General features: G+C 37.8%; 1 long non-coding RNA gene across 1 annotated transcript; it reads right to left on the bottom strand.

Annotated features, from left to right (window-relative positions):
• Positions 1 to 2047: 2047 nt before the first annotated feature.
• On the bottom strand, positions 2048 to 7789 carry LOC135196770 (uncharacterized). Its single transcript, XR_010310467.1, has 3 exons — positions 7690 to 7789; positions 7208 to 7318; positions 2048 to 2218 (listed from the first exon to the last, which is right to left on the bottom strand). It is a non-coding gene; the product is annotated as an uncharacterized LOC135196770 (long non-coding RNA).
• Position 7790: the final 1 nt, after the last annotated feature.

Here is a 7790-nt window from a genome sequence, read left to right as displayed (position 1 = left end):
AAAAACGAATTGTAAATGAAAAAAAAAAAATGGTTTCAGGAGCTGTTTTATGTTAGTATTTCTTAAGATTTCTTCACAATTTTATTTCAAATTGTAAACATAATCTTATCATATATCCTCCACGAATACAGTAAATATAACTTTATAATAATTTTCCATTGTCATGTTAAATCGTTGGGCCAAGTAATGACTACATGAAAATAAAATAGTAATTGCGCCAACCAAAATTATACTCTGTTTTTTTCTTCATCTGTCCATCCGCCTGTGGTGTTTTTGCATGGTAACACTGCGTCCCGGGCTTTAAATAGTTACGCTATGTGTAAGTTTTAGGTAAATGAAAGGATATCTGGGTATACATTTGCAACTGAAAAGTGTTTTAATAATTTACTGTATGCGAATTACACCGCTAATATTCGAAATGGGATATTATTTAAAGCCCGGGATGCAGTGTTACCATGCGCATACACCACAGGCGGATGGACAGATGGAAAAAAACAGAGTATAGTGTTTACGGCTATGGACAGATTATGAAAAGGACAGAAAATGGCGATAAATATCACAGTAAAACCATGGCCTTGGACAAATGGAGAAAAACAAAAACAGAGCAAGAAACGAAATGACACTGTGCTCGCTTTGTGCACGACGAGCGTGCCACCAAACTCGAGAAGAAAAAGAAACCGCATTACCCCCTCCTTTAGAGATGATTTCCAAGAGGGTTATGACTGTCACATCGGCATCTCCCACGTTAATGTTAGCGCTGAGTATGATGTTGCATAAGTAGGTCACGCAGGTGTCTGTAAAGTTAAGAATTTATTAGTTGTTAAGAACTAGGTTCATTACAGTTTAGTTAAATACGCAAAAGCAATGGAGAAGTAGAATGAGTAAGGGAGCTGCTCTAAAGACAAATCCCGTATATTACTACTACTACTACTTGCTCTTTGCAAACTTGTCAGGGAAAAATCAGCTGAGTCAGGATTTCCACACTATATAGTTCGGTTACTATTAATATAATTACTATAATTCTATAATACGTATGGGTGAAAGAATAGTTCTGCTCAATGCTTGTACGAACAGAATGGGAAGAAATTAACAAATGTTGTAATTATTATATTAATGACGATAAGAAACTCAACCTTATCATAAAGGCATTCCCTAATGCAGACACGTAATCTCTCTCTCTTTCTGTAACTTAGCACTAACTTTAACAAAATAAGACTGAGAAACATCACATCGTTGTATGATCCATTGGTGATACTATCATTTTTGTTAGGTAAGAAGACTTATAACCAACCATTTTTTTTTTTCCTTTCTTCGAGAAGAAACATGATTTCATTTTCTACGGACAATTATGAGCTGTCCCATGAGACTTACCATAGAAAATCGTAATTGCTGCTGAGTCGGCAACGCTGGTTGCTTCAGCAGTCAATGTGTTGCACTTATTGATCAGAAGATTCGACTGATCAGCTGATAGCGGGCATGTAGCGGTCTAGGGGTAACGAACGAAAACCATATAAATAACGAAATAAGTGAACATTGATAATTAAAATTATTAATATTAATTTTATTGCGGGACATCTGCAAATTGGCTTTCTGAATACATTCGTTGGTCTTCACACAAATACAAAACAAAATGAATGCTTTTATTTGATATTTACCCTTTTCACCACATCTCTTGTGCGGACTGACTGCAGACCTTTCTCAGCACAAGATGGCTGGACCTGAAAGCAGACACGACAACTCGAAGGTAATTTGGAGCCGTTTCTTGATCACAGCTGAAACACTGCAGCTTCACTTCTCATGACATCAATAATAGTTATAAACCCATGATGATGATAACAGTATTGTTATAATTATGGACAATATCATCCTCAACAGCAATAATAACAACAAAATCGCAGTTATTATATTGTCATGATAAATTATTACAACTACAAATGGTGGTTGTTATAACACATTCCTTTGCAAGAATACAGAAAATGTAGATTTTACAATATACGTATATACAGCCAAATCTATACAAAAGCGAACCCATAGCCCCTACCGCCCATGACTCAAGGAACTCGACATCTGTCAGGAAAGTTTGCGAGGGAGACGAGGAAAGATCCCGCTTGGTGAAGTCGTTGGCGGGTTCACCGTCGTAGTAGCCGCATAGACCGAACAATGATTTCTGGAACTCTCTGGGTGCCCAGATGCTCAGTGAAGTTGCGCATCTCTGTATCTGTTGCCGATAACGTAATTGGTAATGAAAGTAACTGCATTCCTCGATTTCTCAAATAAATGATCATAAATCCACTGCATTGCAAAATGAGACGCAGACATAGAGAAGAGCGGGGTTGCATCCAATGGCGATTTTACCCCTCAAAAAGCCGGGGGGCAACTCTGGGGCAAAGATAATTGTTGGGTGGACATCATAGGGAAGGTAACTGTAAAAATTATTACAATTTTGGAAACATTTTGAAACCCATGGAGGAATGAATTTGACTAAAGGTAAAGGTTCATATAGAATTTTGTTCGATTCCTAAGCAAAACAACTGTAAATCATCCATCTGATATTTTACCTGAATTGCATGATATGAAAATTTAACATTCAAAACTATACAGTTCCAAACAATACGCAAACATTAAAGAATGGATAGTATGTATAAATATAATACACATTTGAACGAAATAAAGAAAGGTAGTAACTATATGAAATGAACAGATATACATGGGGCATGTCATGACATTTCTGAAAAGGTTCAGTTTGGCATTCAAAACTATATACGATCCCAACTAATATGCAAATTATTAAAGAATGTTAAGTTTGTGTAATACACATTTGCACAACTTAAAGAAAGGTATTAACTAATGAAATGAACAGACAGATGTGGACCATGGCATGACCATTCGGAAAATGCTGGTTTGACATTCAAAACTATATACAATCTCAAACAATATGCAATTATTAAAGAATGGCAAGTTTGTATGATGCACATTTGAACAAAGTAAGGAAAGGTATTAATTAATGAAATGAACAGACAGATATGAGGCTTATCATGAAAATTCTCAAAATGTTGTTTCGACATTCAAAACTATATACAATTCCTAACAATATGCAATTATTAAAGAATGGTAAGTTTTTATAATACACATTTAAACACAAAAGAGATATGGACCATGTCGGGACAATTCTCAAAATGTTTAGTGCAGTTCGATTCTACGATTATCATGTCGGCTGTCAAACTCATCTACAAAACTGTCTAAATCAATACTCTCAGTCCGTTTACTTTCAACTGATAATAATGCAGTGTTACTTAGTCTCTCACTGGTCATTGAATTTCTAAGAAATGTTTTTACTATTTTCATTCTGGAAAAACTTCTTTCACAAGAGGCACTAGTAACAGGTAGTGTTATAGCTATCAATAGTAACCTGTGTAAGCAATCAAACGCAGATTTATATGGATGAATAAATGACAAAAAATACACCAATGATGTAGGTGTCTGATGTTCTTTTTGGAGCAATTTCTTAACTAAAGATAGCTCGTGTTTCAAGTCACTTTGATTAACTGATTATGAAAAGCTAATGACTTAAAGTCATCCTCATGTCAGAACGTCTGTCCTGCAGGACAGAGAGCTGAAATGCCACAGAAGATCACACATGACTCTTTGGAAAAACGACGATCTAATTTACTATTTAAACAGTCTAGTACTTCATACAAGATTGTGATGTGTTGTGCATGACTTGGCTCCACAACTCTCTGGCTAGTTGTTTCGAACATGATAAAATACGGAGTTGTCGAGGTTTTCTTGAACGTTTTCTTGTCACTGTTGGTGAAATGTCACATTTTTTACAGAGTTCGTCAACCCTATTAGAGTAATTCTCAATTAAGTTGGAGTTTCTTACATCAGCTAAATCTTCATGAAGACAAGAAATAAGTTTAGTTGCTTTTCCAAGGTCTGCCTGTTTGTCCTGCAGCTGCTGAGATTTATTTTTCCTAGAATTTCAGAGAAAAACTGCAATAAACAAACAAATTCTGCATCCATCTGAGCAAGTAAACCTCTAGCAGATACAGCTCGCTCGAGCTCCAGTATCATCTGCAGAAGTCTCCTTCAAAAGTCTTATAATACATTCCAGACGTAATAAAGCATTATCACAGGAGGTAGCCTGACACCACCAGCGAGTATCACTGAGACGTTGAAGTTCTCGAATTTGTTCTTCAGGAAACATTTCACGCTGTATAGAAAGGAACTTCTCATGAACCACTGCATTACTAGCAAAGATATAGACTTCTTCAAGAACACTGAAAAATTCAGATGCTTGTGGTACATTCTTTGCAACACTTGTCAAAACCAAATTGAGCTTATGACCATAACAATGGACATAACAAGCAAAAAGTGCTTTCTCTTTTATACGTTTCTGAACGCCACTAATTCCTCCACTCATGACTGATGCTCCATCAAATCCCAAGCCAACAAGAGAAGATTTTAAATCTAAGCCTAATTTTTCTAGAGTTTTCAGTATTATGTCTCTGACATATGCAGCACCCAATGAAGACATGGGAGTGAATGAAATAAAACATTCCTGAATACAGTGTGAGATTTCATAGTAAAATCGTACTTCTATTATAGTGCTAATTGCGCAGTTTTGCTCACATCCTTGGCTTCATCGGCTTGAAAAGAAAAGTAATGGCAGGATTTTATGTTTTCAGCTATTTTTTCCCTCACAATTGATGCAAATGTATCAATCATCTCATTTTGTATTGCAGAACTGATGTACTTCTCATGTTTTGGACCACTTTTGACACGTTCAGCTGTAACAGGATCATGTTTGGCAATAAATCTAAAGTTTACGGATATTTCCTGGATTTTGTTCATCGTCACCTCTGTGGCCTCTTTGTGTTATATTTTGTGTTAGTGTCAGGAGTATAATCTCGCCAAGAGTTTTTATGCAATGACGATTTTCACGGACTTTCTTCTGATAGCCCTCACTTATACTCTGTTTAATGGATGTTTTATCAGTTTTATTGTGTTGGTAGTCAATCCACGCAGTATAGAGGATTTGTGGATATGTGAGTTCAGGTGCTTTGCAATGGCCCCATCTTTTCCTTGTGCTTTTTTCCATCGTCTAAAGCCACTCTTTACAAATGCATCGTCTACATTGCCATAAGGTGATGCAAAGTGCCTACAAGCAAAACAGAACATTGCATCACGTTCTTGAGAGTACTCAGCCCAATTTAGTGTGACTAGTTAGTGGCTATTGTTATATTCAATAATGATTAATTTTATATATAATATTTCATTAAAAAAGTGTGGGGGGGGGGACAAACCAGGGGCATGGCCCAAATCTGAGAGAACAGATCCCCCCCCCCCCCCCCCCCCCCCCCTCCCCCCCCCCCCCCCCCCCCCCCCCCCCCCCCCTACAATCGCCACTGATTGCATCACTTACAGCTAGACTGCTTGATCCCAGCATTCGAATGCAGCCCCTGTGTCTCCAAGCCAACACCGGAAGTTCTTTGTCCCCTTCCGTTACTGACCGAGGAATTTTGTCCATTATTTCGTAGGGTTTTCCATTGACTTGTAACTGTTGCAAATGAAATGAAAATAGAGAAGTCTCGTTACAGTGTTTATCATATAAAAATAGTTATGAAGCGTGCTCTTGTAACTTATTTACGTCAGGAATCAAGATGGATTTTGAAATTAACGAGTGGCATTTAGTCCTGATGATTATTTTTGCAGTTAACATAAGGCAACAAAAAAGTTATTGGAACCACTTCGAGCATGAGATCAAGTTTCAATCTTCTTACTAAAATTAAAGCTTGAGTTAATATGAAGAATCTATTCGGTAAACTCATTCAAAGCTTCCGTGTCTTTTAACTTCTCGAGGAAAATCATTTTCTAGGTGACTGACATCCATCTCCTTTATTAATGTATTCCAATGAACTTATAATTATCTTTCCTTATCATTCAACGATTCTAAAGTCTGTTCGCCAAACAATCAAGTAATCTTGAATTGAAAAAAAAGGAAAACATTTTTATTACCAAGTAAAACCTGGTTCTGAAAAAAAGAAACAACGCTGAAAAAAATATACGTTATTTTTACCTTATATAATTCAGGTATGTAGTTTCCAAAGCTCCCCATCCTAATGATAGCGTCTAGGCTGTCCTGGAACGAAGAAGGGCCGAGGCAGTCTCTGTCGTGATCGCATTTACTGGAAAGAAAAAATGGATTTAATTAAGGATAGCTCTTCTAAACAAGAGTCCATGCTAGCACTAGGCCGGTTAAAGCCACGGTAACAACACGCCGTTGGCTCTCACGCCTCATTTAAAACACGCTGGAAGGAAAGACTCACCTGGTTAGACCATTCGGTGATATTAAACGTTTGGAACTATTTTGAAAGGGCAGGAAAGCAACATAAACGTAAACATAGAACGTTGAAAATTATTAAATTTTCTTTGTGCTCTATAATTCTCAAGCACGAAATACACAGGAATTGAGGTTCGTCTGCTACAACCTGTACTCCTTGAAGACGCCAAATTCGGGGGAGCGCGAAGTCCCTTTCTGGGCTAGGGCTGATTCACACGTGCCGTTGTAAAGGTAATACCAGCCGTCGAAGGTCATCAGATCCTTGTCCACTTGCGCGTGGCATTTGTCACCTGAATGGGAGGATGGATGCGTTCGTTATGAGTAAGGTTTTTGTTTTTTACTCCTGTCCTATTTCTTATTATAGAGAGCCATTCAATTATACCTTCCCGTATCCCAGGCAGCAGTAGTAGGTTTTATAGCGTAAGTGGTATTCCCCATAACATTACCCTCTTGCATAAATCTTTCATATCCAGACCTCTGTAGCGTTTCTCTGAACTATAGACACCTTACGTAGTACCTTGTCAGTCAGTTACACTACACCATTGTCACACACACACACATTATATATAAGACATGAAAATGTATGCTAGATTTAGGGTACTTATCCGCGGCGGCCTAGACTATGGCAGTTGTGGTTTTTCTATGCAGTTTTACCTACTGAACAAGAATTTTAAGTAATATTTATTCGGACGACTGTAATTAACCACCAGGGGCCAGAACACGGCGAAATACATTGGACGCCCCAATCCCTAGTGGATGTCGTATCCGCGGTTACGTTGCAGTCCGTGCGGAATGCTTCTTTAGAAATACCTAATGTATTACTGATATTCTAAAATTAAACAAGCAAACAAAAATCATACTAACAGTCTGGGCTAACTTTTCCATTTGGAATCCACGCTCCTTGGCTGCAATACACGCCAAGACATCCAGGTAATTTCTGGCCATTTAGGTAAACCTGTCCGTTGAATCCACATCCTAAAAAGAGACCGATTTCCATTTAGTGTAGATAAAGGTAAAAATTATTCGTTTTGTTTTTTTATATTTAATACAGATCCAGGAAGGTATTGCTAGATTCACAGATGAGGAGAAACATTACTCTTATTTACAGACGAAGAGAGCAATATGTAGACTATCATGTATGTTTACAGAGCAAGAAATACAGTCCTTAATCCACAGATTAAGAAAGACGTCGATCTCTAGTCACCAAGAGGCCATTAAAAGACTACTAAATATTTATCCACAGGTTAAAAGCGGAAATGGACGACCACCGTGTCTTTCCACCCTTCTCTGGGAACGATCTTCGATTGCCTTTCCTAGAAGACTTAACATTTTAAACAGTTACTAACCTGCAGCTTCTCTGGCATGGCGTCCCTGGGTGACGAGGGCGTGCCACACGAGTAACAGGAGGATTGGAAGTCTACCGTCCATCCTGCAATGCTATCCTCTG

Source organism: Macrobrachium nipponense, chromosome 18, assembly GCF_015104395.2.
Source record: "Macrobrachium nipponense isolate FS-2020 chromosome 18, ASM1510439v2, whole genome shotgun sequence".
Classification (NCBI taxonomy): Eukaryota; Metazoa; Arthropoda; class Malacostraca; order Decapoda; family Palaemonidae; genus Macrobrachium; species Macrobrachium nipponense.
This window is presented reverse-complemented; position numbering and strand designations above follow the sequence as displayed.